Here is a 27,996-nt window from a genome sequence, read left to right as displayed (position 1 = left end):
CCATGGGGATGAGGACGAGCAGACCTGGAGTGCAGGAGAGCTTCAGGCTGCATGCTCTACTCAAATGTGCTGCGGTGAACATCAATGAAGGATTAAAAAGGTGCCATTCAGACATGCCGGCCAATGGCCCAGATCCTCTAGGAATGACAGTTAGGGTCCCTCCCCACCCTAATCATGGTCAAGTAACCATGACCAACTCCAGACCATGGGAATATGGAATAGACAGTGAGAGAAGGTAGATAGAAACACCAGCCATGACCATGTGAGCAGCCAGAGAAACAAGCCAGATACAGTCATAGGCACATCTTATTTATATATGAGTACTTTGTGTATAAATATATTTACCAAATATTTCCAGTTTTTTCTGCTTAGTCCCCCCTTGTCTAACATAAGATATATGAACATGGTTAACTGCATAGCTGAGCATTGAAGTTATTGGCTATGACAGGGGAATCAGGATTGAAACAAGCTTCACCTTTTTTATGGGAAGAGGGTTGGTTTTTTTTTAATGTTCTTTTTGGAAGCATGTGACGTGTTTTTTGGTTGAACATGGAATAATTGTATCAGGTTACTGGGAAGGAAACTTGATGTTGCCTTTTTTTTGGAGATTAAGTGCAGCTGATAGAGATGTTTGTGGGAGAAAGGTTAACACATGATAAAGCAGCCATAGTATTTACTTGAGAGCAAATGAGGTAGGTGCCCTGTGTATATGGGTGAGCCTTCAACTTGTGGGCCAGGAAAATAAAACTTGAAGTGTAACATTTACTCAGCCAGTCAGCCCTTTATCACATTCTCCCATGAACACGGATCAGAATGAGAGCTTGATCTGTGTGGGGGCACTAGACCTTAAAACAATGATCTAAATCGATCCCCAAACATCCACCCTATCCTTCTTTCTGTTTTTCTCGAAAATATCTTTCTAGATGATCATGCATCCAGAGAACTTATATTTTAGAGTGAAGAGCTCACCAGTGAGAGTATGTTTAGAAGTATCATTTGACCAGTAAGAGAGCAGGCATGATCCCTACCTTGCTCCACATGTAAGCAGCCCAGGTCATCCTCTGGGCTGTCACCTCACACGGTCATTTCACACTCAGCTCCCCGTGGATGAAGAGCCCACATTCCCCACACTTCCTCTGTTCACTGCAGCCCAGGAAAGACCCCACACATTTCCCTTTACTCGAGCACCTGTATCCTTCCCTCAACACACACACTTCTCTCACTAGTCTCCATCTTTCTCTGGAAATGTCCATAGCGTACATTGATCCATCACCTGAGTCCTACCTCCCTTCCTCCAACAGGCAGCCTTCCTGTTCAAGTCCCATTCAAGGGAATTTTTGCTCTGTCTCCTCAGGCAGCTCTCATCAAGGAACAACCTGACATCACTCCTGACCTGAGGTAGAGGAGTAAGCTGACCATGTCAGAGGTTGCCTTCATCCCTAATAAAAGGCTCTGGAATGGCCCAAGCCCCAACAGTGCCTTACCTGGAACTTCCTCCACAGAGGCTTGTGGGGAGAACAAGCATAGACGTGAAGAGAGAGGGCAGGACAGAGCCCCACTGCCTCACACCCTGGCTACTGAACGTCCAAACAGGGCTTTTCTGAGGGCTCACCAGACGTCCTTCCTCACCCTGGGAATCTCCATTTACTGTGGAGAAGCAGAGGGTCCCACCCAGTCACCACTGTTTCCACTCGTTCTGTCCTGACAGCATCACCAGGAGTAACCGGGCATGGAATTCTGGCATGCTCTTGTGTGCAGGTTCAGAGTTTGCACTCCCTCAGCATGCCTCAGGACAGATTAACTCACTGAACTTCTTTAGCCTCTAACTGGAGGGCCTTTGAATCCTGCCTATGCCTCCTCTGCCTCTAATGACAGATCGCGGTGCTTCTCCGTCCACAATAGTGATGAGAGCTTGGGCCAGAACCCTTTACATTAATGCTCCCTGGTTAAGAAGCTCCATTTAATCCCTGCTGAATCCTCATGAGTCCAGAATCAAAAGAGAATCTGTTAGGGATTTTCTGCTCTGTCTGTCACTTGAGGGAACATTCTTCTTAGTTTCACTCCTCCTTTCCCACTTGGTAAAATAAGAATTTGGGTTCTAGCACTGATGGTTTCCGAATAAGCACCTTCTCGACAGCACAAATGTTTCCTCAGGAAGAATAAAGGGGCTCGAATGAGGACAGACTGGGCCTGAGCTGAGCCAATCCTGAGGGAAGAGAGGAATCATCCATGAGAGATATAAAAGCCCCCAGCCCAGGGGACCCAGGTCAACCAAGGCAGTTGAGGACACTAAATATATGGCATCAGGAATTCCCACCCAAAGGACACTTCCCGAATCTCTTCTGGAAACCATGCCTCGAGATGCCCATTAGACTTGCTGTGTGCATGAGTAAGTGTCCCCAAGGGCTTTGCTTGAAGTTTGAGTGTAGTCTCAGGGGAGTGAGAGATTTTGAGGAGTGTGGCTCAGAAGATCACATGGGGATATCTTCTCCAAGGGGGACTGAACTGTGGAGAGAAGCACTTCTGGAGGCCCTAGCTTGTTTTTCTTTTTTTCATTTATTCCTCACTTTAAAAAAGAATTAATTTCTTTATGAAGTGTAGTGATATACAATGTTATGTTTCAGGTATACAACAACGTGATTCAATGGCATATATATATATAGCATATTTTCCCCCCTAGATTCTTTTTTTTTTGGACTTTTGTCTTTTTAGGGCCATACCTGTGGCATATGGGGGTTCCCAGGCTAGGGGTCCAATCAGAGCTGTAGTTTCCAGCCTTCACCGCAGCCACAGCAACACCAGATCCGAGTCAGGTCTGCAACCTACAACACAGCTTGCGGCAATGCCAGATCCTTAACCCACTGAGCAAGGCCAGGGATTGAAAGCACAACCTCATGGTCCCTACTCATATTCGCCTCCACTGTGCCACAATGGGAAGTGTTCTTATAAAATACTGAGAAGGGTTCCCTGTACTATGCAGTAGGTCCTTGTTGATTATCTATTTTATATATGGTAGGGTGCATATGTAAATCCCCAATTCTTAATTTATTCTTTTGCACCATCTTACCCCTTTGGCAACTATTACTCTGTTTTCTGTGTCTGTGTCTCTATTTCTATTTTGTGTATGTTTATTTGTATGATGTTTATTATGCTTCCACATATAAGTGATAGCATATGATATGTGTCTTTGGCATATTTCACTTAGTCTGATAATTTCTGGGTCCATTAATGTTCCTGCAAATGGCATTATTTCATAATTTTATGGCTAAGTTTCCATTGTTGAAATACACCACATCTTCTTTATCTATTGATCTGCTGACCCACATTTGGGTTGCTTCCATGTCTTGGGATTTGTAAACAGTGCCGCAGTGAATGTTTGGGTACGTGTCTCTTTGATTTTTAGGGTTTTCTCCAGATACGTGCCCAGGAGCAGGACTGCAGGACCATATGGTAGCTCTATTTTTCAGTTTTTTAAGGAACCTCCATACTGTTCTCCACAGAGGCTGAAGCAACTTACATTGCCACCAATAGTGTAGGAGGGTTCCTTTTCTCTGCCTCCTCTGTAGTATGTAGTATTTGTAGACTTTTTGATGATGTCTTTTCGGACCTGTGTGAAGTGATACCTTATTGTGGATTTAATTTGCCTTTCTCTCAAAATTAGGGATGTTGAGCACCTTTTCATATGCCTACGAGCCATCTGTATGTCTTCCTTGTCCTTTTTCTTTTTTTGTTTTGTTTTGTTTTTTAGGATTGCATCTGCAACATTTGCATGTTCCCAGGTTAGGGGTTGAGTCAGAGCTGAAGCTGCCAGCATACACCACAGCCACAGCATCGTGGGATCCAGGCTGTGTCTGCAGCCTATGCCACAGCTCAAGGCAATGCCAGATCCTTAAGCCACTGAGTGAGGCCAGGGATGGAACCCACATCCTCGTGGATACTCGTGGGGTTCCTAACCCACTGAACCGTAATGGGAACTCCTGTATACTTCTTGAGAGAAATTACAGATTTATTTATTTAGCTCTTCTGACCATTTTTTGGTTGGATTGTTGGGTATTTTAATATTGAGCTGTATGAGCTGTTTGTATATTCTGGAGATTAATCCTCTGTCGTTTGCATCATTTGCAAATGTTTTCTCCCATTTTGCAGGTTACCTTGTTGTTTCCCTTATGGTTTCCTTTCCTGTGCAAAAGCTTTGAAGTTTCACTAGGTCCCAGTTTGCTTTGTTTTTGCTTTTCTTCCCTTTGCTGTAGGAGATGGATCACGAAGGATATTGCTGCAGTTTATGTCAAAGAGTGTTCTGCCGATGTTTCCTCTAGGAGTTTTATAGCATCTGGTTTTACATTTAGGTCTTTCATCCACTTTGAGTTTATTTGTGTGTCTGGTGGTAGTGAAAGTTCTAATTCCATTCTTTTACGTGTAGCTGAGTCCAGTTTTCCCAACACCATTTCTTGTTCTTCAGTATTGCTCTTTTCCAGTTATTTTCTGTTTGTTCTTAGACCTGTCTGTTTGAACGGCCTTGGCAAGTTCCATAATTCACAGTACAAGATTTGAACTGGATTTATTTTTTAAACATGATGTTTATTTTTATTTATTTGTATAATGATTTTTTTTTTATTATAGTTGGTCTACAGTGTTTGGTCAATTTTCCATCATACAGCAAAGTGACCCAGTCCCCCCCCCCCCCGTCACACACACACACACACACACGTATACATTCTTTTTCTGATATTATGCTCGATCATGCTCCATCACAAGTGACTAGATATAGTTCCCAGTGCTATACAGGAGCGTATCATTGCTTATCCATTCCAAAGGCTATAGTTTGCATCTATTAACCCCAGATTCCCAGTCCATCCAACTCCCTCCACCTCCCCCTTGGCAACCATAAGCCTGTTCTCCAAGTTCATGAGTTCCTCTTCCGTGGAAAGGTTCCTTTGTGCCATATGTTAGATTCCAGATATGAGTGATAGCGTATGGTGTTTGTCTTTCTCTTTCTGACTTACTTCACTTAGTGTGAGAATCTCTAGTTCCATCTTTGTTGCTGCAAATGGCATTATTATGTTCCTTTCTTGTGGTTGAGTAGTATTCCATTGTGTATATGTACCACATCTTAATCCATTCATCTGTCTATGGATATTTAGGTTGTTTCCATGTCTTGGCTATTGCAAATAGTGCAGCAATGATCATGTGGGCGCATGTGTCTTTTTTAAGGAAAGTTTTGTCTGGATATTTGCCCAAGAGTGGTCTTGCTGCGTCATATGGTATTTCTATAGTTTTCTGATGCACCTCTATGCTGTTTTCCATAGTGGTTGTACCAATTTACATTCCCACCGAAAGCGTCCCCCACCTTTTCTCCACACCATCTCCAGCATTAGTTTATGTGGATTTATTAATGATGGCCATTCTGATTGGTGTGAGATGGTAACTCATAGTGGTTTTGATGTGTATTTCTCTAATAATCAGTGATGTTGAGCATTTTTTAAATGTGCTCGTTGGCCATCTGTATACAGTCTCTGGAGGAATGTCTATTCCGGTCTTTTGCCCTCTTTCAATTGGGCTTATTTGATTTTTTGCTGTTGAATTGTAAACGTTGTTTGTGTGTTTTAGAGATAAAGTCCTTGTCAGTTGCATCATTTGAAACTATTTTCTTCCATTCCATAAGTTGTCTTTTTTTTAATGTAGTTTCCTTTGCTGTGCAAACTGGTCAGTTTGATTACATCCAATTGGTTTATTTTTTATTTTATTTCTGTTGCCTTTGACGACTGACCTAAGAAAACATTTGTAAGATTGATGTCAGAGAATGTTTTGCTTGTGTTCTCTTCCAGGAGTTTGATGGAATCTTGTCTTATGTTTAAGTCTTTAAGCCATTTCGAGTTTACTTTTCTGCATGGCGTGAGGGTGTGTTCTAGTTTCATTGATTTACGTGCAGCTGTTCAGTTTTGCCAGCACCACTTGCTGAAAAGCCTGTCTTTTTCCCATTTTATATTCTTGCCTCCTTTGCTGAAGATTAAATGACTGTAGGTGTCTGGGTTTGTTTCTGGGTTCTCCACTCTGTTCCTTTGGTCTGCGTGTCTGTTTTGGTACCAGCACTACACTGTCTTGATTGACTGTGGCTTTGTCATATTGCCCGAAGTCTGGGAGAGTTATGGCTTCTGCTTGGTTTTTGTTCCTCAGCATTGCTTTGGCAATTCTGGGTCTTTTATGGTTCCATACAAGTTTTCGGATTGTTTGTTGTGAAAAATGTTATGCGTCATTTGGTAGGGATTGCATTAAATCTGTAGATTGCTTTGGGTAGTATGACCATCTTTACAATATCAATTTTTCCAACCCAGGAGCATGGACTATCTTTCCATCTCTTTGAATCCTCTTGATTTTCCTTGATTAATGTTTTATAGTTCTTTCACCTCCTTGGTCTAGTTTATTCCTCGGTAATCCATTTCAATAGGTATTGTATTTTCATATTCCTTTCCTAATCTTTCATTACTAGTATACAGAAATGCAGCTGACTTCTGAATATTAATCTTGTAGCTTGCTACTTTGCTGAATTTGTTGATCAGTTCAAGGAGTTTTTGCAGGGAGTCCTTAGGGTTTTCTCCATGGAGTATCATGTCATCCGCATACAGTGACAATTTTCCCTCTTTTCTTCCAACTTGAATACCATTTGTTTCTGTTGTTTGTCTGATGGCTGTGGCTAGGACTTCCAATACTATGTTGAATAGAAGTGGTAAGAGTGGGCATCCTTGTCTTGTTCCAGATGTTAGTAGGAAGGCGTTCAGTTTTCTCCATTGAATAGTATATTTTCTGTGAGTCTGTCATAAATGGCTTTTATTATATTAAGGTATGTTCCTTCTAGACCCACTTTGGTAAAATTTCTATCATGAATGGATGTTGAACTTTGTCAAATGCTTTTTTTCTGCATCTCTTGAGGTGATCATGTGGTTTTTGACCTTTCTTTCGTTAATGTGGTGTATGCCATTGATTGAATTCTGTATGTTGAACCATGCATGTGAACCTGGGATGAATCCCACTTGGTCGTGGTGCATGATATTTTTGATATGTTGTTGGTTTCGGTTGGCTAAAATTTTGTTGAGAATTTATAGAGTCTATATTCAATTTCAAGAGTCTATATTCATCAAAGATATGGGCCTATGGTTTTGTTTTTTGAATCTCTATTTTATTGCTTTCCTCTCTGATCTTTATGATTTCTGTCCTTTTGCTGACTTTAGGTTTCGTTCATTCTTTTACTACTTGCTTTAGGTGGTGGGTTAAGTTGTTGATTTGAGATTTGTCTTCTTTTTTGAGGAAGGCCTGTATTGCTATGAACTTCCCTCTGAGCACTGCTTGTTTGACATCCCATAGATTTTGACTCTTCATGATCATTGTCCTGTCTTCATGATCATTTGTCTTGAGGAATTTTTAAATTTCATTTTTGATTTCCTCACTGACCCATTGGTTTTTTAGTAGCATGTTGTTTAGTCTCCATTAATTCAGTTTTTTCTCATTTCTTTTCCTGTGGTTGATTTCTAGTTTCATGTCATTGTGGTCAGAGAAGACACTTGCAATAATTTCCAAATAATTTCTTAATTTGTTGAGGTTCGTTTTGTGCCCCAGTATGTGGTCAGTCCTTGAGAATGTTCCATGTGCATGTGAAAAGAGTGCATATTCTGACTTTTTTGGATGTACGATCCTGAAAATGCCAAGTCTAAGTTTTCTGTTGTCATTTAGGATCTCTCTTGCCTTACTGATTTTCTTCCTGGAGGATCTGTCCCTTGCTGTGAGTGGGGTGTTAAAGTCTCCTACTAGTACTGTACTCCTGTCAATTTCTCCTTTTATGTCTGTTAGTATTTGCTGTGTGTATCTGGGTGCTCCTGTATCAGGGGCTTGTATGTTAATGATTGTACTATCCTCTTCTTGAATGGATCCTTTTATCATTAAATTATGTCCTTCTTTGTCTTTTTGGATAGCCTTCCTTTTACCGTCTATTTTGTAGGATTTTGGATTGTGATGATCATGGTACGACTATAAATGTAATAAATTCATTGAGTAATAAAAACATCTATTTTGTCTGATTAAAGTATGCAATCTCCTGCTTTTTTTTATATTCCATTGGCATGAAATATCTTTTCCCATCCCCTCACTTTCTTTCTTTCTTTCTTTTTTTTTTGTCTTTTTGCCATTTCTTGGGCCACTCCTGTGGCACATGGAGGTTCCCAGGCTAGGGGTCTAGTCAGAGCTGTAGCTGCTGGCCTGCAGCAGAGCCACAGCAACACGGGATCCGAGCCGTGTCTGCAACCTAGACCACAGGTCACGGCAACGCCGGATCGTTAACCCACTGAGCAAGGGCAGGGATCGATTCTGCAACCGCATGGTTCTTAGATTCGTTAACCACTGGGTCACGACGGGAACTCTGTCCCCTCACTTTCAATCTATATCTGTACTTTGACCTAAGGTGAGTCTCTTGTAGACAGCATATTGTAGGCTCTTGCTTTTTCATGCAGTCTGCCACTCTGTGTCTTTTGATTGGAGCATTCAGTCCATTGACATTTAAGTCATTGTTGATAAATATGCATTTATTGCCATGTTAAACCTTGTTTTCCAGTTGCTTCTATGTTTCTTCTTTGTTCCTTTCTTTTTGTAGTTGGATGATTTCCATTTATTTTATTCTTGTGTACTTTTCAGTGTTTGTGAATGTAATGTTTGGTTTTGATTTGTGGTTACCCTGTTTTGTAAGCATGTTAACCCCTTCCTGCATAACTGCTTGCTTTAGCCTGATAGTCATATTGGCTCAAAAACATTCTTAAATAGAAGAGTCTAGATTTTCTTACTTTCTTTCCCCATGTTCCATGATTTTGAAGTCCTTTTTAACATCTTCATGTTTTTCTGTTCCTTGTGGGTTTTTTTTTTTGAGTTTCTTAACTTTATTTATTATTAAATGATACAAAGTATAAACGTTGCCTAGATCCAAACAAGTTACAGAAGAACACCTACAAATGCACTATGGACTACATGTGACAATTCTATTTAGCTTCTCTTTTAATGATTTTAGTGTCCAAAATGATCAACGCCAGCATTTTTTCTTTTTTTTTAATTTTAATTTTTTTTCCCGCTGTACAGCACGGGGACCAAGTTACTCTTACATGTATGCATTTTTTCCCACCATTTGTTCTGTTGCAATATAAGTATCTAGACATAGTTGTTGATGCTACTCAGCAGGATCTCCTTGTAAATCCATTCCAAGTTGTATCTGATAACCCCAAGCTCCCGATCCCTCCCACTCCCTCCCTCTCCCCCCAGGCAGCCACAAATCTATTCTCCAAGTCCATGATTCTCTTTTCTGTGGAAAGTTTCATTTGTACTGGATATTAGATTCCAGTTATAAGTGATATCCTATGGTATTCATCTTTGTCTTTCTGACTCACTTCACTCAGTATGAGAGTCCCTAGTACCATCCATGTTGCTGCAAATGGCATTATTTGGTTCTTTTTTATGGCCGAGTAGTATTCCATTGTGTATATATACACCACATCTTCCTTAGTATTGTTGTACTCTTTGGGATTTTGTTTGTTGGAGAAATTCTTTATTCCTCCTTCTATTTCAAATGATATTCTTGCTGGATAGAGTATTCTAGGATGCAATTTTTTTTCTTTTAGAATTCTGAATATATCTTGCCCCTCTCTTCTGGCCTGTAGTGTTTCTGTAGAGAAATCAGCTGATAGCCTTATGGGGGTTCCCTTATAATGAATTCTTTGTGTAGCTCTTGCTGCCTTTAGAATCCTCTCTTTCACTTTTGCCATTTTTGTTATAATAGGTCTTGGTGTGGGTCTGTTTGGGTTCAACTTGTTTGGGACCTTCTGTGCTTCTTGTAGATTGATGTCTGTTTTCGTTAGATTTGCAAAGTTTTCAGCCATAACTTCTTCAAATATATTTTTGATCCCCTTTTTGTTCCTTCTCCTTCTGGAATCCCTATTATGCATAGATTGGCCCACTTTATATTATCCCATAGATCTCTTATATTGCTCTCATGTTTTTTTTCATTTGGTTTTCTGTCTGCTGTCCTGATGGGGTGATTTCCATTATTCTACCTTCCAAGTCACTAAATAGCTCCTCTGCATTATTCATTCTGCCCTTCAGTGCCTTTAGCTCTCAGTTTGTGTCTTTGCCAAGGAATTTTCTAGTTTATCTTGGCTTCTCCTTATATTTTCCAGTCCCTTTCTAAAGTAATCTGCATCACTGCCTATATCCGTTCTTATTCCTTCATATTCACCCTGAATTCCTTCAGTATTTTCACCATCTCCCCTTTGAACTCAGAGGCTATTAGACTGCAGGGGTGTGTTTCATTGTTTACTGCTTCAGGTGAATTTGGCTGTTCTTTTAACTGGGAATGGTTTTTGAGCTTCTTCATTTTGCTTGTTTTTTTTTTTTTCTTTTTCTGTGAGGTTATGGAAACCAAGCTGTAGTCTTGGAGGGCTATTTCTATGCAAGAGTGCCCCTCTGTATTTTATAGGGGGTTACTCTTTATTTTTGGCTTTGCAGTTGGGATATTTGCTGTCTGTTTCTTCAGTGTGAAGAGGCTGTTATCCCCAGGGTGCTGAGTGTGTGTGCAGGGAGAATGAGGCAAAGGGTAGGGCTAGTAGTGAGTGCCTGGTTGCTGGGCTCTTGACAGTAGCAAGGACCTGCAGGAAGGTGGCACAGGCTACTCCTAGCTGCAGGGCTCTGGGAAGCGGTAATGAGGCTCAGGCCAATTGAGATGGTGCCCAGAACATTTGACAGTGGTGGTTGCAAGGTGTGTGGGTTTCCAGAGGAGTGAGAGCAACAACTGGTGGCATTCGGTTGCAATGCCCTCCTCTGTGGTGCCCTCTGAGGTGATTAGGGCTGTAAGTGGTGCCTGTTGATGGACCTCTAGTGGTGGTGGGCCATGTCCACCTCTGGAGTCAGTGATAACTGTGGTGGTTTGCCCCCACCAGCTATAGACCACACAAGAAGCACCCTGTCCTGCTTAGCCCACACAGGAGGTGCTACACAGGCTGCTCCTGGTGGCAGGTCCCTGGGAAGGGACAGTGATGAAGCATGTGTGGGTGCTGCCTGGACCATTTGGCAGTGGAATCTGCAGGTTGGGCGTATTCCCAGGGTAGTGAGTGCAACAACAGGTGGTGCTTTGTTTCAGGGCCTTTATTGCCAACCTCTGAGGTGACTGGGGCTGCACGTGGAGCCTGTTCACAGACCCCTAGTGGTGGCAGGCCATGCCTCCCTCTGGTTTCTGAGATGACAGCTATGGTGTTTTGTCCCCGCTGCCTGTAGACTACACAAAAGGCACCATGCTGTACTTAGCTCCCTGCTCTTAGCCCATACAAGAGGTGCCCAGCCACCAGTAGCCTGCACAGATAGTGTCTGGTTTTCTATGGTCAAAGAAAGTAGCCTTTCACACCTGTAGCCTGTGAAGCCTATGGTTTTTATCCTTCAGTTTGTTAACGTGGTGTATCACACTGATGGATTTGTGGATATTGAAGAACCCGTGCATCCCTGGGATAAATCCCACTTGATCATGATGTACAATCCTTTTAATGTATTGTTGGATGCGGTTTGCTAGTATTTTGTTGAGGATTTTTGCATCGATGTTCATCAGTGAAATTGGGCTGGGGTAGGCTTGTATTGCTATAAATATTCCTCTTAGAATGGCTTTTGCTGATCTCATAGGTTTGGGAGTGCCGTATCTTTAAATTGGGAGTCAGGAATCTGAGGAGAGTTTTGCTTTGTGAATCTTTGGGGGCATTTCATGCAGTTGCAGTTGTCTCAGAATTTTCATCCTTTGTCAGGTTGAATGACACTCAGCTGACTTCAGCCATGTCCAAAGGTAAAGTTTTATGGTCTTTGGTGTTCCTGTCATGGCTAAGTGGTTTAATGAACCTGACCAGTATCAGGTTCAATCCCTGGCCTTGCTCAGTGGATTAAGAATCCAGTGTTGCTGTGAGGTGTGCTATAGGTCAACTGGACAACTGGATTCTGTGCAGCTGTGGCAAAGTCTGGCAGCTACAGCTCTGATTCAACCCCTAGCCTGGGCACTTCCATATGCAGTGGATGTGGCCCTAAAAAGGCAAAAGACAAATATAAAGTTGAGTGATCCTTCTTGCCTGTGACCATAAAGTACAGGGAAGATAAGGGGTTTTTGGAGGCCTTGGAGGGTGCAGTCAGGATGCTGTGGGCCCTGAGTATGAGAGGGCTGCAGAGCCCCACTGGCCCCTCTATCCTGGCATTTGGGGAGCTTGAAATGAGGACTGCCTTAGATGAGCACCAACACTGACATGAAATCTCTACCCATCACTGTGTGGACTTGGCCATTGGACACAATGAAAGGACTCTTTGTGTCAGAAAGGATGGTCCTTTGTGGTAGTTTTCTAACTTGACATGTCTATGACTTCATATTTCCAGGGCTCAAAATAAAAATTGATCACTTGTGTATGGAATAATGATAATTTGTGGAAATAAACTCTTAAAATCACACTTCAAAAAAAACAAGAAGAAAAAAAAAGAAGGAGAGGAGGTAGTCCTAGGAGATGCTCTCTAGGGGCTCTGATGAAATTACAGGGACCAGGGCTGGAGTAGGTGACATAAACATGTATTTTTTCAGGTGTTTGTCTCTTGAGCCAGGCCTCAGATGTGCAGCCTCCAGACAGAGGAGGTCCCCAGGCCCTACAGCTGATGGGAGGGGACGCTGTGTCTCTGATGACAACAGGGGCCTTGACAGTGTCCCCTATGACCTTGAGACGTGTATGTAGACTTGGTGCCCTTGTGTTCACCCTGGCCTTACATATGGGCCAAGACACCCCTGCCAATGCATTTCCTCAGAACAGTGGGGGGTTTAGCCTTGGCTTCTGTTTCCCAGGCTTCCCCCCAGCTCTGCCTGTTCCCTAACCACAGACTAAGAAGGAGGGTTGTCCATTGCAGAGATGTTTCCGCGATGATCTCTCTGATGTGGTGCTTTCTGATCCTGCACTTTCTTTCCACTGTCTGTGTGCAGCTCACACGATCCCTGCTGCTTATCCAAAATGAAGCCCAGTGTCTGCAGGGAGGGAGATGTGATCATTGGTGGCTTTTCCTCACTTTATTCACTTTTTCAAGATCCAGAATATTTTTGGAATGTTTCAACACCATCCTGGCAGAGATGGGTATCTTTTCCAGTGAAGTGTTTTTCCTTTCCTTCTCTTTCCTCTTTCAAGTTTCCATAGTTTCATTTTCTGTGATTGTGAGGAAGGATCTCTCTTGAAGCTTCAGGTAGTGAAACAAATGTGCTCTGAGTTCACGTTCCCCCTTCTGCCTGTGTCCACTGTTCATCCTCCTCTCACTTATTCTCCTTCCATGGACTGATTTTCCTTTCAAGGTGGAGGCAGAAATCCATCGTTCTTCCTTCAGCCCTTCTTCCCTTCTGGCCCCTCACACCTCCCTTGGTACCTCATATTAGAACTCTCCCCATGCCTCTTCTCTTGCTTCTTGGCCAGGACACAGGTGAGAATGGGGATCCCAGTCACCCTCTGCCCTCCCGCATCCTGCCCTGGCGGTTCTAGCAGTGTGGATGTGTGGCATCCTCAGAACTGCAGCCCCTGTCCAGAGGGCAGTGCTAAGAGGCTACAGAAAATGTTCTCCTACAGAGCCCAACATCTGTTAATGCTGAGGATGCTCACGGACAGTATCCCTGTGGAGGAAGTCTCTGTCATATATGCAGATACCTCATTTTGTCTAACTATCACCTTCCTTGGTGAAATATCCACACTTGTTACTATTGCATTAGGCATGGTCCCTAGCCTCTTTGCCTAGGTGCCAGCTCAGAGTGAGGAAGCCATAGCCTGAGAGGGTTTTGTCCTATTAGGTTCTCTTTCACTAGTGTTTTCAGAGGCATTAGAGATTGGGGCTTCCTTATTTTTTCCTACATTTAATTAAGTAATTAATTTATTTTTCTTTTATTTTCTCTTATGCCTTCTTTTTATTGTTATTTCCCCAACACAATTTTTTTCCCCACTGTACAGTATGGGGAGCCAGTTACACATGCAAGTATACATATTTTTTTCTCCCACTGTCATGCTCCATTTGAAGTATCTAGACATAGTTCTCAGTGCTACACCACAGGATCTCATTGTTAATCCATTCCAAAGGCAATAGTTTGCATCCGTTAACCCCAAGATCCCAATCCCTCCCACTCCCTCCCTCTCCCCGCAGGCAGCCACAAATCCATTCTCCAAGTCCATGATTTTCTTTTCTGTGGAGATGTTCATTTGTGCTAGATATTAGATTCCAATTATAAGTGATATCATATGGTATTTGTCTTTTTCTGACGGATTTCCCTCAGTATGAGAGTCTCTGGTTCCCTCCATGTTGCTGCAAATGGCATTATGTCATTGTTTTTTATGGCTGTGTATATATACCACATCTTCCTAATCTGATCATCTATCAGTGGACATTTGGGTTGTTTCCATGTCTTGGCTATTGTAAATAGGCTGCAAAGATCATGCAGGTGCATGTGTCTTTTTTAAGGAAAGTTTTGTCTGGATAGATGCCCAAGAGTGGGATTGAGGGGTCATATGGTAGTTCTATGTATAGATTTCTACGGTACCTGCATACTGTTCTCCATAGTGGCTGTACCAGCTTGCATTACCACCAAAAGTGCAGGAGGGTGAGTAAAGTGAACTTTGAAGAGATTACTAAGGACAGCTAGGTGGGGCTGAATGTGACTCTGTGGTCAATATTTTCTGAATTTTGTACCTAGATTTTTTTTGGTTCTCATGTTCTCAGGTACCTCCTCAATGAATGTCTGACAACAAAGTGCCCAGCTTGAGTTTAATACTATACTAGCTGATTTAAATATCATATCTCATTAATTTATTTATGTATATATACACACACAGATAATTATGTTACATAATATTTAAATATGTGTATCATATATATATACATGCTGTAATTGTAGTTTAAATTACTTTCATAGGTATTACCTCATTTGATTTTTAATGAAGTAACTGCTTTTAAATTTAAAGTTGAAGAAGAATGAAAATCTTTGCGAAGTCCTGCAGCTAACAGATCACCTGTATCCCCTTGAGAATTCTGTCTTCCACTCTATTACATCCTTCCAGCTCCACCCTCTTCTGAAGAGCATCCAGTTTAACAACAGTGCTGGGGATTGGGTATTTTTGGATCAGCTTAGAATCCCTGGGAAAGAATATGATATTCTCAACTTTTGGAACTGTCCTGATGGACTTGGCTTCAGGTGAAAGTAGGACAATTTTCCCCCCAGGCTCCAGGTGGTCCAGATGTTTCCATACATGAAGAGTTGATGGAGCAGGCCATTGGGTTTATTGATGATACATAGCTCTTTAGAACATCCTGGCCATGAGCCCTTGGTGATCTCTGCGTGCTCAATAGAAGTAGCACAGACTCCCACTTCCAACGCGATTAATGGTCTCAGCTCCCTCCACCTTGAATAGTTGTCCTCTCCTAGTACCTGACACATGGGGGGAAAATACATCTAATCAAGTCTTTAACATTCGGTAGAGTTAGCTTCATGCAGGAGAGAAAAGCATCCAGGCCAGGAAATGGATGGGCTGCTTTTTTAAAAATCACACTTGTTGGTTGTCCCTGGAACATTCTGGGGACCCAGGACTAGATCATGTGTGCAGGTTTTAACAAGACTTGCCTCGGATTTCTTGAGACTCCTCACTGTGTGTGCAGCAGGAGCTGTGGCCCTGGATGGAGGCAAGCTCCCCAGTGGGGAAAGGCTGCCTGCTGCTTTGACTGCATGTGCTCCCCAGAGAAGGATGTGTCCATTGCCACGGGTACTGATCTGCGGACTCTCCTCCTCACCCACTCCACTCTATGCCTATTTGTCCCTGCAAATGGGAAGGACCTAGAATAGAACAGTAGTATCCAAGGTCTTCTTTCATTTACTCAGTAATTTCACTCTTCAAGCTAGTAATCCTCCTTAGGAAAGAATGTTTCTTTCTTTGTTTTATTCTTACTCATTTTGGGACCCTTAGCATGACCTTCTCAAGACCATATTTTCTAAAGATCATCCCAAATAGACCTATGTTTGTTGTGACTGTACAAGGTAATATGTGTTAGTGTTAGTAGCTTGGTTTTCTTGTGTTTCTCTCAAGCACACCCCAGTCACACTAAACATTGTATCTTATGCAGCTTCCTTTCTCCAGGGCCTGGCACCACTCATAACTCAAGGAAGTGTCCAGAAATCACTTGTGTGGTTTCACAGGTGGGAGAGCCTTGTGTATTCCTGCTGGGGGCCAGCATGTACAATGGCCTGAGGACACATTCTGGTTTCCTGGTTGCTCACCCCTCCCTGAGCTCCGCTAGGTCAGAGGCAGGACGGGAGGTAGATGGGGGAGTGACCATGAGGAACGGGGGCCTAATACAGAGATGTGGGGAGTAGTTGACATGACTTTGGGTTTCAGAAAAATTTCCACAAAGGATGCAAGTTTATTACTGAGTTGTCAAAGACATAAGCATGTTATTAGCTGAATGAAGGGAGGAAGATTTCCTTGGAGAAAATAATTAAAATGGTATGTTTCTACCACCCTTTGAGGACTTGAAAAAATCTATTGTGGCTGAAAAAAAAAGCAAATTGGAAGGTAAAAGCGTGGCTCTTTTGTCTCATCTCATTGTTGAGAATTTAGCCAAATGAATAACTGTCTTTGTATGCAACAATGTATGCCTGCAAGAGATATATATTGTCAGTTAGATGCACAGCCCATGTCCAAGGATGTAATGTGATCTGCAATTAGCATTGATTGGGAGAGTGAGTTATAGATACATACCTGCATACCTGCTTTTTTCCATTAAAAAAATCTGTGTCAGCAGATGTTATCAACATGACCATTTTACCATGAGAATATTTTTTAAAAGGTAAACCATGACTCCCCAAAATATGGAATAAACATGTATCAAAGATTTTTATGGGACAAATACATTAGCATTTATATAATTTGTTCCAAGGCTTGTGGCAAAATGGGTTTATATTGTTCATCAATAAAGGCTTTTTTTTGCTATTAGGGTCCCCCCTGCAGCATATGGAGTGCCCCATGCTAGGGGTCGAATTGGAGTTGCAGCTGCCAACCTACACTACATCCACAGCAACACAGGATCCAAGCCACACCTGCCACCTACACTTCAGCTCATAGCGACACAGGATCATTAACCCACTGAGCAAGACCAGGGATAAAACCTGCATCCTCATGGATACTAGTCAGGTTTGCTAGAACTGAGCCACAACAGAAACGCCAGTAAAAGCACTTTTGACAATAGGACATGAAGAGAACCATGTTAGAACACAATTGATAGGTCAGATAGAAAATGCCTATGAGCTACGATAAAACCATAAACTTTGGAATTATCTTTCTACTGGTTCATCAGATCTATAGATCAAACTTCAACTTCACAGTGTTTGAGCCCTAATGAAATGGTAAATCCCAAAGTCAAAGAGAAACCTTTTGCTGGAGAAATACCTAAGCCTTGAGTTGGCTTGGTAAATGATGCTGGGGTATGCCACCAAAAGCACTTGTCATCCTCTTGCCTTGTTTCCAGGTATTGAATAATTTCTTAACAAATTAATAAGATCAGACCCCTAGGAAGTGGAAGAGCCCAAATTTGAGTACTTCTAACTCCAAATCTTATTCTCTTGTAAATAAACCGCACTGTACTTGAACATCCCCAGCCTAATGAGATCAGCAGAATGTAAAGAAAAGGGAAATAAAGTGTAAAATGAGATTATAGACATAAAAAATAGGGCAAGTTGGGGAGCTATGGAGTCAATAAGCCTTACACAGGCAAGGAATGCTACTCAGGGGAGATGAGTCAAGGCCAGTGTAGAGACAGTTGTTTACAATTAATCGTGTGGGAAAGGGAGGAAGTGATGTCCCAGGAAGAAGAGAACGTGTGTGTGAGGTTCACAGGTGTGAGGACACAGGGGCGTGTTGAGCTGAAGGGAGGTTTCCCTTAAGGTCTTTGTAGTCATGAAGGACCTCAAAGGGCTGCTCACCAAAAGGCCATGCGGTCCAGACAGGACCTGAGAATTCCGTGAAGCCTTCAGGAACCAGGTAATTTTCACTCACTGTGACCCATCCCATAATTTGTCCTAAAGAGGAAAGCTTATGAATTGTATTGTTTGCTTTTGCTTCGTATAATTGAATATAAACATCTTGCCAGTATTTGGACTATTTTGGACTCCATTCTCCAACTCTAAATTGAATGTTCCTTCAAATTTGTTGGTTTGAAAATATTTTAAAAGCCCTAATTGACTGCGATGCAGTCTTTCTTTAATGAACATGATTACCTTATTCCAAAGGTTATTCTGATTTTATTAATAGTATTTTGTAAATGAGATTGGTGTATGGTTTCCCTTTTCATGATATAGTTCTGAAATTAAATCTTGATAAAATCCTCTGGAGAAAGTGTATCACAATACAGAAATGTCTCTGAATCCTGATATTCTAAGGGAATGAGAGCTTTTCAAGAGAAAAGGTTGAGATGAACATGAAAACTAGCAAAATGTTGCATGAGAGAATGAGCATAGGCTTTCAAATCAGACTACAGTGAGTAGGGCTAGGACTTCAGTAAGGGAGGTGAGGGGCAGGACATACACCTTCACAGAGGCGCCTGGGGTCAGGCAGGGGCAGGTCTGGTGCCTGAAAGAGAATCCAGCTTCAATTTCACCCCTTTGGGTGACCTATTTGCCTTGGCCTCATTCAGCGCCTCAGTCCTGAATCTACATCCCAGCCCTGCTCGCACCACCTCCATGATCTCAGGTGCCTTACATCAGCCTTTTAAGCCTCAATTATTTTCTCTGTCTGGTTTTGGAATGATGGTGATGGTGGCCTCATAGAATGTCTTTGGGAGTATTCCTTCTTCTTCAACCTTTTGAAAGAGTTTAAGGAGGATGGGCACCAATTCCTCTTTATATGTTTGGTAAAATTCACCTGTGAAGCCATCTGGTCCTGGACTTTTATTTGTAGGGAGTGATTTTATGACCTCTTCAATTTCATTTCTAGTGATCGGTCTGTTCAGTTGGTCTGTTTCTGCTTGATTCAGTTTTGGCAGGCTGTAAGATTCTAGAAAATTGTCCATTTCTTCCAGATTGTCAAACTTGTTGCCATACAGTTGTTCATAGTATTCTCTTATGGTTTTTTGTATTTCTGCTGTATCCGTTGTGATTTCTCCTTTTTCATTTATAATTTTGGTGATTTGGGTTCTTTCTCTCCTCTTTTTAGTGAGTCTGGCCAGGGGTTTGTCAATTTTGTTCACCTTTTCAAAGAACCAGATCTTGGTTTTATTAATTTTCTCTATTGTTTTTTGAGTCTCTATTTTATTGATTTCTTCTTTGATCTTTATAATTTCCTTCCTTCTGCTGACTTTAGGACTTTTTTGTTTTTCTTTTTCTAATTTGTTTAGGTGGAGGGTTAAGTTGTCAATTTGGGATCTTTCTTCTTTTTTGAGAAAGGCCTGGATTGCTATAAATTTCCCTCTGAGCACTGCTTTCACAGCATCCCATAGATTTTGAGAGGTTGTGTCTTCATTAACATTTGTTTCAAGGTAGTTTTTAATTTCCTTCTTGATTTCCTCATTGACCCATTGGTTTTTTAGTAGCATGTTGTTTAGTCTCCATGGAGTAGGTTTTTTCTCTTTGCTTTTCCCATGGTTGATTTCTAATTTCATGGCATTGTGGTCAGAGAAGATACTTGAGATAATGTCTACGCTCCTAAATTTATTGAGATTCGCTTTGTGTCCCAATATGTGGTCGATTCTTGAGAATGTTCCATGAGCATTTGAGAAGAATGTGTATTCTGCTTTTTTTGGATGTAGTGTCCTGAAGATATCAATGAAGTCTAACTTTTCTATTGTTTCCTTTAGGATCTCTGTTGCTTTATTGGTTTTCTGTCTAGAGGATCTGTCCATTGATGTGAGGGGGGTATTTAGGTCTCCTACTATGATTGTATTCTCATCAATATCTCCCTTTATGTCTGTTAATATTTGTTGTATGTATCTGGGTGCTCCTATATTTGGGGCATATATGTTGACGATAGTAACATCCTCTCCTTGGATGGATCCCTTAAGCATTAAATAGTGTCCTTCTTTGTCTTTCTTTATGTCTTTTGTTTTAAAGTCTATTTTGTCTGATATGAGCGTTGCGACTCCTGCTTTTCTGTCATGTCTATTGGGGTGAAATATTTTTCCCCACCCTTTCACTTTCAATCTATATGTATCTTTTGTCCTAAGGTGAGTTTCTTGTAGGCAGCATATTGAAGGTTTTTGCCTTTTTATCCACTCAGCCATTCTGTGTCTTTTGATTGGGGCATTCAGTCCATTGACATTTAGGGTGATAATTGATAGATGATTATTTATTGCCATTTGAACCTCGGGTTCCAGTTGATTCTATGGTTCTCCATTCTTCCTTTTTTTTTTTTTTTTTTTTTGTTGGATGGTCTCCTGTTATTATCTGCTTGAGTGTATTTTTTTTTCATTTTTTGCAAATGCAATATTTGGTTTTGGCTTGTGGTTGCCTGTTTTTTCAGTATGCTAACCCCTTCCCATAAATGTGTGTTTTAGCCTGATGGTCCTGTAAGTTCAAACACTTCATTACTATATTAAAATTAAGAAGAGAGACATACAAACACACAAAAAGGGTTATTTACCTCCTGACATCCCTTGCCCACATTTTATGGTTTTGATGACTCTTTTTTATTTTTTTCTTTTTAATTTTATTTTGTTTGAAGCATGTTCATGATTAAATCTGTATGCTGGCTTATTTGAGTGACTGCTCTCTGATTGCGGTTTCCTCAGTCCTAGTTCTTCCTCTTCTTCTTCTTCTTTTTTTTTTTTTTTCTTTTCTTTTTTCTTCCCTTTCCTTCCTTTCTTTTTGGTTTAGAGAAGCCCTTTCAATATTTCCTTTAACCTGGGTTTTGTGTTGCTGTATTCTTTAAGTTTTTGTTTGTTGGGAAAAATTTTTATTTCCCCTTCTATTTTAAATGATATTCTTGCTGGATAGAGTATTCTAGGTTGCATATTTTTTCCTTTGAGCACTTTAAATATCTCTTGCCATTCCCTCCTGGCCTGTAGTGTTTCTGTAGAGAAATCAGCTGATATTCTTATGGGGGTTCCCTTGTAGGTAACATTCTGGTTTTCTCTTGCTGCCTTTAGGATCCTCTCTTTATCACTAACTTTTGCCATTTTTATTATGATGTGTCTTGGTGTGGGTCTGTTTGGGTTCAGTTTGTTTGGGGCCCTCTGTGCTTCTTGTATCTTGAATCCAGTATCCTTTAGACTTGGGAAGTTTCCAGCGATAATTTCTTCAAATATATTTTCCATCCCGTTATCTTTTTCTACTCCTTCTGGAATCCCTATTATGCGTAGATTGGCCCGCTTTATATTATCCCATAGGTCTCTTATATTGCTTTCCAGTTTTTTGATTCGGTTTTCTGTCTGTTGACCGGATTGAGTGATTTCCACTATTCTATCTTCCATATCACTGATTCGTTCTTCTGCATTATTCATTCTGGTTTTTACTGCCCCTAGTTCAGTTTGCATCTCTGCAAATGAATGTTCTAGTTTTTCTTGGCTCCTCCTTATATTTTCTAGTTCCTTTCTGAGGGTATCTGCATTACTGTTCATATCTTCTCTTAATTCCTTCAGTATTTTCACTATTTCTCTTTTGAACTCCAGGTCTGTCAGACTGCCGAGATCTGTTTCATTGTTGACTGTTTTAGGTGAGTTCTCCTGTTGGTTTGACTGGGGGTGGTTCCTCAGCTTCTTCATCTTGCTTGTTGTTTTCTTTCTCCTGAGGGAGTTGTACTCTCCGTGATCGGGCAGTGTTTGCCTTGTCACTGCCGTGGAATATTTCCTGAGGGCTGGCGTTGTTGGTCAATCTTTTTTGAGGCAGTGTGGCTTTTCTGGAGTGTTGATGGGGCTAACAGTGTTTCTTTGAAGCAAAGGAGGACTTCCTGAGGGCAGACAGGACTGGGAGGTCTACACCGCGATGGTAGCAGATTTCACTTGGTCATGCAGAGCTTGCTCTGGTGTTTTTAGGCTGTGGGGTTCTTGCAGGGGGTTGGCGGTGTTGGGCAGCTGCTCCTCAGGAGTGCAGCACCCCCTGGGGGCTGGAGCAGCTATCTGGGTCACTGAGAACCTGAGAGGCTCTTCCCTAGGGCAGCCCAACTCAGAAGGATAGCCTGAGAATGTAGGCGGATCTTTTCACAGTCTGGCTGAGCTTGTTGCAGCTTTTCTGGGGGGCAGGGGGTCCTCCAGGGGGCTGGTGGTTCTGAGCAGTTATTTCACGGGTGTGGGGCATCCCCTGGGGGCTTGGGCGGGTAGCAGGGCCATTGGAGACCCAAGAGGCTCCTCCCCGGGGCAACCCGACTCAGAAAAACCGTCTGAGATCTTTTCCCGACTTGGCCAGGCTTGTTGCAGCTTTTCTGGGCTGCAGGGGGTCCTGCCTGGAGCTGGCAGTCCTATGCAGCTGGTCCACTAGAGCATCGCCTGGGGGCTTGGGCAGGTAGCAGGGCCGTTGGAAACCCAAGAGGCTCCTCCCCGGGGCAACCCGACTCAGAAAAACCGTCCGAGAATTAGGTCGATCTATTCACAGCCTGGCTAGGCTTGTTCTAGCTTTTCTGGGCTACAGGCCTTTTCTCGGGGGCTGGTGGTGTTTGGTGCTGCTCTGCAGAAGTGTAGCCCCTCCAAAGGGCAAGCAGGCTTGTGCAGGGACAGCCCCTGTGGTGGTAGGCTTCAGGCAATTGTTGAAGCCAGCCCTCCTGGATGGCAGGCAGCCCCAGGTCCGGTGAGAGCATAGTGGGTGGCGGGGGTCGGGGGAGGGGATGCACTGGGAAGCACAGCTTTCAGCTAGCTAGCAGGCCTGTAAGCTTGCTGTGGCGCGGGGGGTATTCTATGGGGACCCACCCCTTCTTCTCTCCCCTCCCCAGCATGGGCGCAGACCAGGCTCTTCTCCCAGGTTCCCTCTGATGCGGCTTTCCACTTCCCCGCTCCTAGAGTATTGTTCCCTTCCTCTGCGACAGCTTTGTTTTCTAGTCTCCCAGGCAGTCTCTGCCCTGTCAAATGGTTTCTAGACCTCCCAAGCAGTTTCCGCTCTGCCCCGCCCCCCCAGCCCGGGGACTAACCTCTGGAGCCGAGGATTCGGTGCCCAGCCCCCACCCAAGCGTCTCAATTTTTGGTGACTGTGCCCGTAGTTCAGATGGTCTGTTGGGTTCTTGATCGGCTTTTCCGTACTCCAACTTACTGCTACACTCTTCTCTGCATCTGGAGATTCCTCCGGTTCGTTTGATCTTTCGCCCGGTAGGTGACTTTCCAGGGTGCGGGATCCCTTTCTCCTCCGCAGTTCCCTTTCGGGAGCCCCCGTCCCGCTCGGATTCACCTTCTCTCACTCTCCACTTTTCTCCCGTTCTGCCCAATAATGTCACAAACTTCTTGCCGTTATTGGAGTTTAGGTTCCTCTGCCAGCGATTGGTTGCTGTTCTGTGCGAGTCATTTATTCTGTAGATGTGCTTTTTTTGTTGTGTTTGTGGGAGAGGGCGAGCGTGTCCCCCTACTCCTCTGCCATCTTGTCCTCTCTCCCACAATTTCAAAGAAAAAAAAAACTTGTTCTCTGGCAGATGAACATCAATAAAACAGATGTTAGGGCTCCTTGGTCTTTGATAGACCAAGCGAACCTGGACATCATGACCTTGGAATTTTTCTCTCTGTGCTGTTCCATTTTTGCTGTTGAATTAGAGTCATCTGGGTAAATGTGAGTATGTGAAGAGCTCATGAGAATCACTGAACCCACGGTAATGGCACGTTGCTTTTCTTGCCAGATATGAAGCAATGTGTGAGGTGTGCAGAGGATCAGTACCCTAATAGTGACCAAGACCATTGCCTCTCAAAGGTGGTGACCTTCCTGGCCTGTGGAGATCCTCTGGGGATGGTCCTGGCCTGCACAGCCCTTGGTCTGCCTGTGCTCACAGCTGGGGCTCTTGGGGTCTTTGTGAAGCAGAGGGACACCCCCATAGTCAAAGCTAATAACCGGGCTCTCAGCTACATCCTGCTCATCTCCCTCATCCTGTGCTGCCTCTGCTCCTTCCTCTTCTTTGGCCGTCCCAACACTGCCACCTGCATCCTCCAGCAAATGCCCTTTGGGGTCATCTTCACCATGGCCGTTTCCACCACTTTGGCTAGAACCATCACTGTGGTCCTGGCTTTCAAGGTCACAACCCCAGGGAGAACGATGCAGCAGTGGTTGCTCTCAGGGGCCCCCAGTGCCCTCATTGCCATCTGCTTCTTGATTCAAGGGACTTTCTGTGCAGTCTGGTTGGGGACCTCTCCCCCTTTCATGGACATAGATGCACATTCGGAGCCTGCCCCCGCCCCTCCCCGACTGTCATGTGCAACAAGGGCTCTGCCATGATGTTGTATCTTTCCTTAGGATACTGGGTTTCCTTGGCTCTCTTGAGCTTCTCCTTGGCTTTCCTGACCAGGAAGCTGCCCAACACTTTCAAAGAAGCCAGGTGGCTGACATCCTGCATGCTGTTGTTCTGTAGTGTTTGGATCGCATTCCTCCCTTTGTACAATAGCTCCAAAGGGAAGGTCTCGGTGGTGGTGGAGGTCTTTTGCATCTTGGATCCCAGTGCTGGGTTACTGGCGTCCATCTTTGTTCCCAGGTGCTGCCATATTCTCCTCAAGTCAGAGAGGAATACCCTGACTAAACTAAGGGGTAAAAACCAACTCTGGGGGAAAATAAATATTCTAGGAGGTGCATGTGTATGTTACCTAAGACAATTAGAAAGCTTGAAAATTAAAGAAAACCCTGAAGAGTTGTCTCCCCACACCTTGCCATGGGTACCTGTCTGTTCTGGCATCATTTTCCCCCTTGATTTGGAATGCCCTGGTCATGTTCATTACATCCCTGGATATAAATCTCTGTTCTGCACTAACTCTTCTTTCACTGATTCTTTTCTTGAATGAATACCCTTTTCTTTTCACTTCCTAGATTTCATAGCATGTCCTGACAGCTGATAACAGCTATATTTTGGTATTGCTGTTTTGCAGTTAGTTTGTTTACTCATAATTATTTCCTCTTAAATTTTTGAAAGGTCTTGGCAAGTTCCATAATACACAGTATAGTATTTGGGTTGGAATTGTTTTGATTTCATAGATGAATTTGAAGAAGGACTGACTTCTTTGTGGTAAAGTTTCCCACTCAGGAATGCATGTTAACTCTCCATTTATCCTAGCCTTTTCATTTTATTTATTAATGCTTTATTATATTTATTATATTAATGAGTCATCTCTAGTTATTTTGGTTGTTAAGTAATGTATAATTTGTTCTTTTTTGAGCTTACTAGTGGACTCCTATTAATTGTAAGTTGATTTGAAAGATCCTAGGATTCTTAGGATTCTAAGACGTGGATAATAATACAAGGTTTTTTCTACTCTAGATACTTATTTCATTCCAGTTGCGTTGATGAGAGCCTTTGACACTCTGCTTAATAGTAGTCGTAACTGTGAGCTTTTTGTTCTTGGATTGGTGGAAATACTCCTTATTTTTTTTCACTAAGGTATATATTTGTGGTTTTTGATCACATCTTTTTAATGGAAATAAGTACCTCATTAATGACGCGGGTGCCCTTTCTTCAATGCACATTGTTTTTACATAATTATTTAAGTTGTGATAAAATATACATAAAATTCCCATCTTAACCATTTTAAAGTGTACAGAGCAGTAGTAAGTATATTCGCAAGATAGTGCAAACAAATCCCAGAACTCTTTTCATCATCTCAAAATAAAACTGTAAACATGACACACCTCCCCATCCCCTGCCTCCATCATTCTACTTTCTTTCTCTATGAATTCCTTGAGGTACCTCATAGAAGTAGAATCATAAACTCTCTGTCTTTTGATGAATAGTTTATTTCACTTGGAATAATGTCCATCAGGTTCATCCACATGTCACATGTGTCAGAATTTTCTTCCCTTTTCAGGCTGAATGATATTCCTTTGTACATATATGAACCACCTTTTGTTTATCCATTAATTCATCAATGGGCACTTGAGTTGCTTCCACTTTTAGGCTCTTGTGAATTATGCTGCTATGAACAAACCTGTACAAATATGTCTTTGAAGTCCTGCTTTAAATTCTTTTGGGCACATACCCAGAAGTGGAATTTCTGGATCACAGGATAATTCTCTTTTTAAGTTTTTGAGGAACCACCAAAGTGTCTGCTCTAATGGCCGCACCATTTTACATTCCCACCAACAGTGCAGAAGCTTTGCAGTTTCTCCACATCCCTACCCACACTTGCTCCTCTCGGCTTTTTTAAGAAAATTCATCTCGATAAGCATGTGGTGGCATCTAATTGTGTTAACAGCGGTTCGTTTTGATTAAGGAGTGAGATTTAGTTTTCTTGTTTTAATAGATAGAAATGACACACAACATTGTATCATTCCAAGTATAGAACATAATTTGCTGTGTTGTATAATCCACCATGATTACCACAATAAGTTTAATTCACCTCACATATTTACAACATTTTTCTTACTGTAAGAACTTCTGAAATCCATTCTCTTAGCAACTTTTGAATATACAGTTCTCTATTATTAACTATGGTTGCCATGCCATACATTAAATGCTTCAAACTCATTGACCTTGCAGCTGGAGGTTTTTGCCTTGTAATTACCTTCACCCATTGCCCTCACCCCCAGGGACAACTCTGGCAGTCACTGATCTGTTCTCTGTATGTAAAAGTCAAGAGTGCTCTTGTAGTGCAGCAGCTTTGGAATCCAGCCTTGTCACTCTGGTGGCTTAGTTCACTGCTGGGGCATGGGTTCTACTCTCACTTAGGAACTTACACATGCCACAAGTGCAGCCAAAGAAATAAAAAAGATAAAAGCTGAGAGGGTTTTTTTGGTTCCATACATGTGATATCATGGAATATCTGTCTTTCTCTGTCTGACTTATTTCACTCACCATAATGCCTTCACAGTCCATCCATGTTGTCACATGTGACAACAGTTGCTAATTTTTTATGGTTAAATAATATTCCACTGGGTGTATGTGCCACATTTTTTTATCCAGTCATCAGTAGATAGATACATAGGTTGTTTCCCTGTCTTGGATGTTACAAATAATACTGCTATCAACATGGGCAGCAGATACATTTTTCAAGACAGTGATTTCACTTCCTTGAATACATACGGAGGGATGGAATTGCTAGGTCATATTGTGGGTGTATTTTCAGTTGAGGAATACTCAGACTCTTTTCAATAGTAGCTTTACCAATTGAAATCCCACCAAGAGTGCACAAGTGTTCCCTTTTCCCCACATCCCCCCACCCCAGCACTTATCTCTTTTCCCTTTGATAAGAGCCATTCTAACAGATGTGAGGTGATATATCATTGTGGTTTTGTCTTGTATTTCCCCGATGATTAGTAATGTTGAGCACATTTTCACATTTCTCATGGCTGCATGGGTGTCTTTGGAAAAATGTCTAGTCACGTCCACTGTCCAATATTAACTCTGATTGTTTGCTTTTTTATGATTGAGTTCTATGTGTTTCTCATATATTTTTGATATGAAACCTATATCAGATATATGATTTACAAATATTTCTCTCATGCTCTAGGTTGTTCTTTTTTTTTTTTTTCTTTAAGGCTACACTCACAGTGTATGGAAGTTCCCAGGCTAGGGGTCAAATCAGTGCCATAGCTGTCAGCCTACACCACAGCCACAGCAACACAGGATCCAAGCCCTGTCTGCAACATACACCACAGTTCACGACAACAGTCGATCCTTAATTCACTGAGGGAGACCATGGATTGAACCTGTGTATCCTCATGGATACTAGTCGGGTTCATTTCTACTGAACAATGATGGGAATGCCCTCTTTTTTTATGGTTTCCTTTGCTGTGGAAAGCTTCTGCTTTTTAGTTTGATGTAGTCCCACTTACTTATGCTTGCTTTCGTT

General features: G+C 42.3%; 1 pseudogene; it reads left to right on the top strand.

Moving 5' to 3' along the window:
- The first annotated feature begins 2 nt into the window (after positions 1–2).
- Positions 3–26,838, top strand: LOC110255288 (vomeronasal type-2 receptor 116-like; annotated as a pseudogene).
- The last annotated feature ends 1,158 nt before the right edge of the window (positions 26,839–27,996 follow it).

This window comes from Sus scrofa, chromosome 3 (genome assembly GCF_054392235.1).
Source record: "Sus scrofa isolate SSC_HxYL_T2T_F1_AM1 chromosome 3, Sscrofa_HxYL_maternal_Yorkshire_Landrace_v2.0, whole genome shotgun sequence".
Classification (NCBI taxonomy): Eukaryota; Metazoa; Chordata; class Mammalia; order Artiodactyla; family Suidae; genus Sus; species Sus scrofa.
The sequence above is the reverse complement of the archived record's forward strand: the minus strand, read 5'-3'. Positions and strand labels throughout refer to the sequence as shown.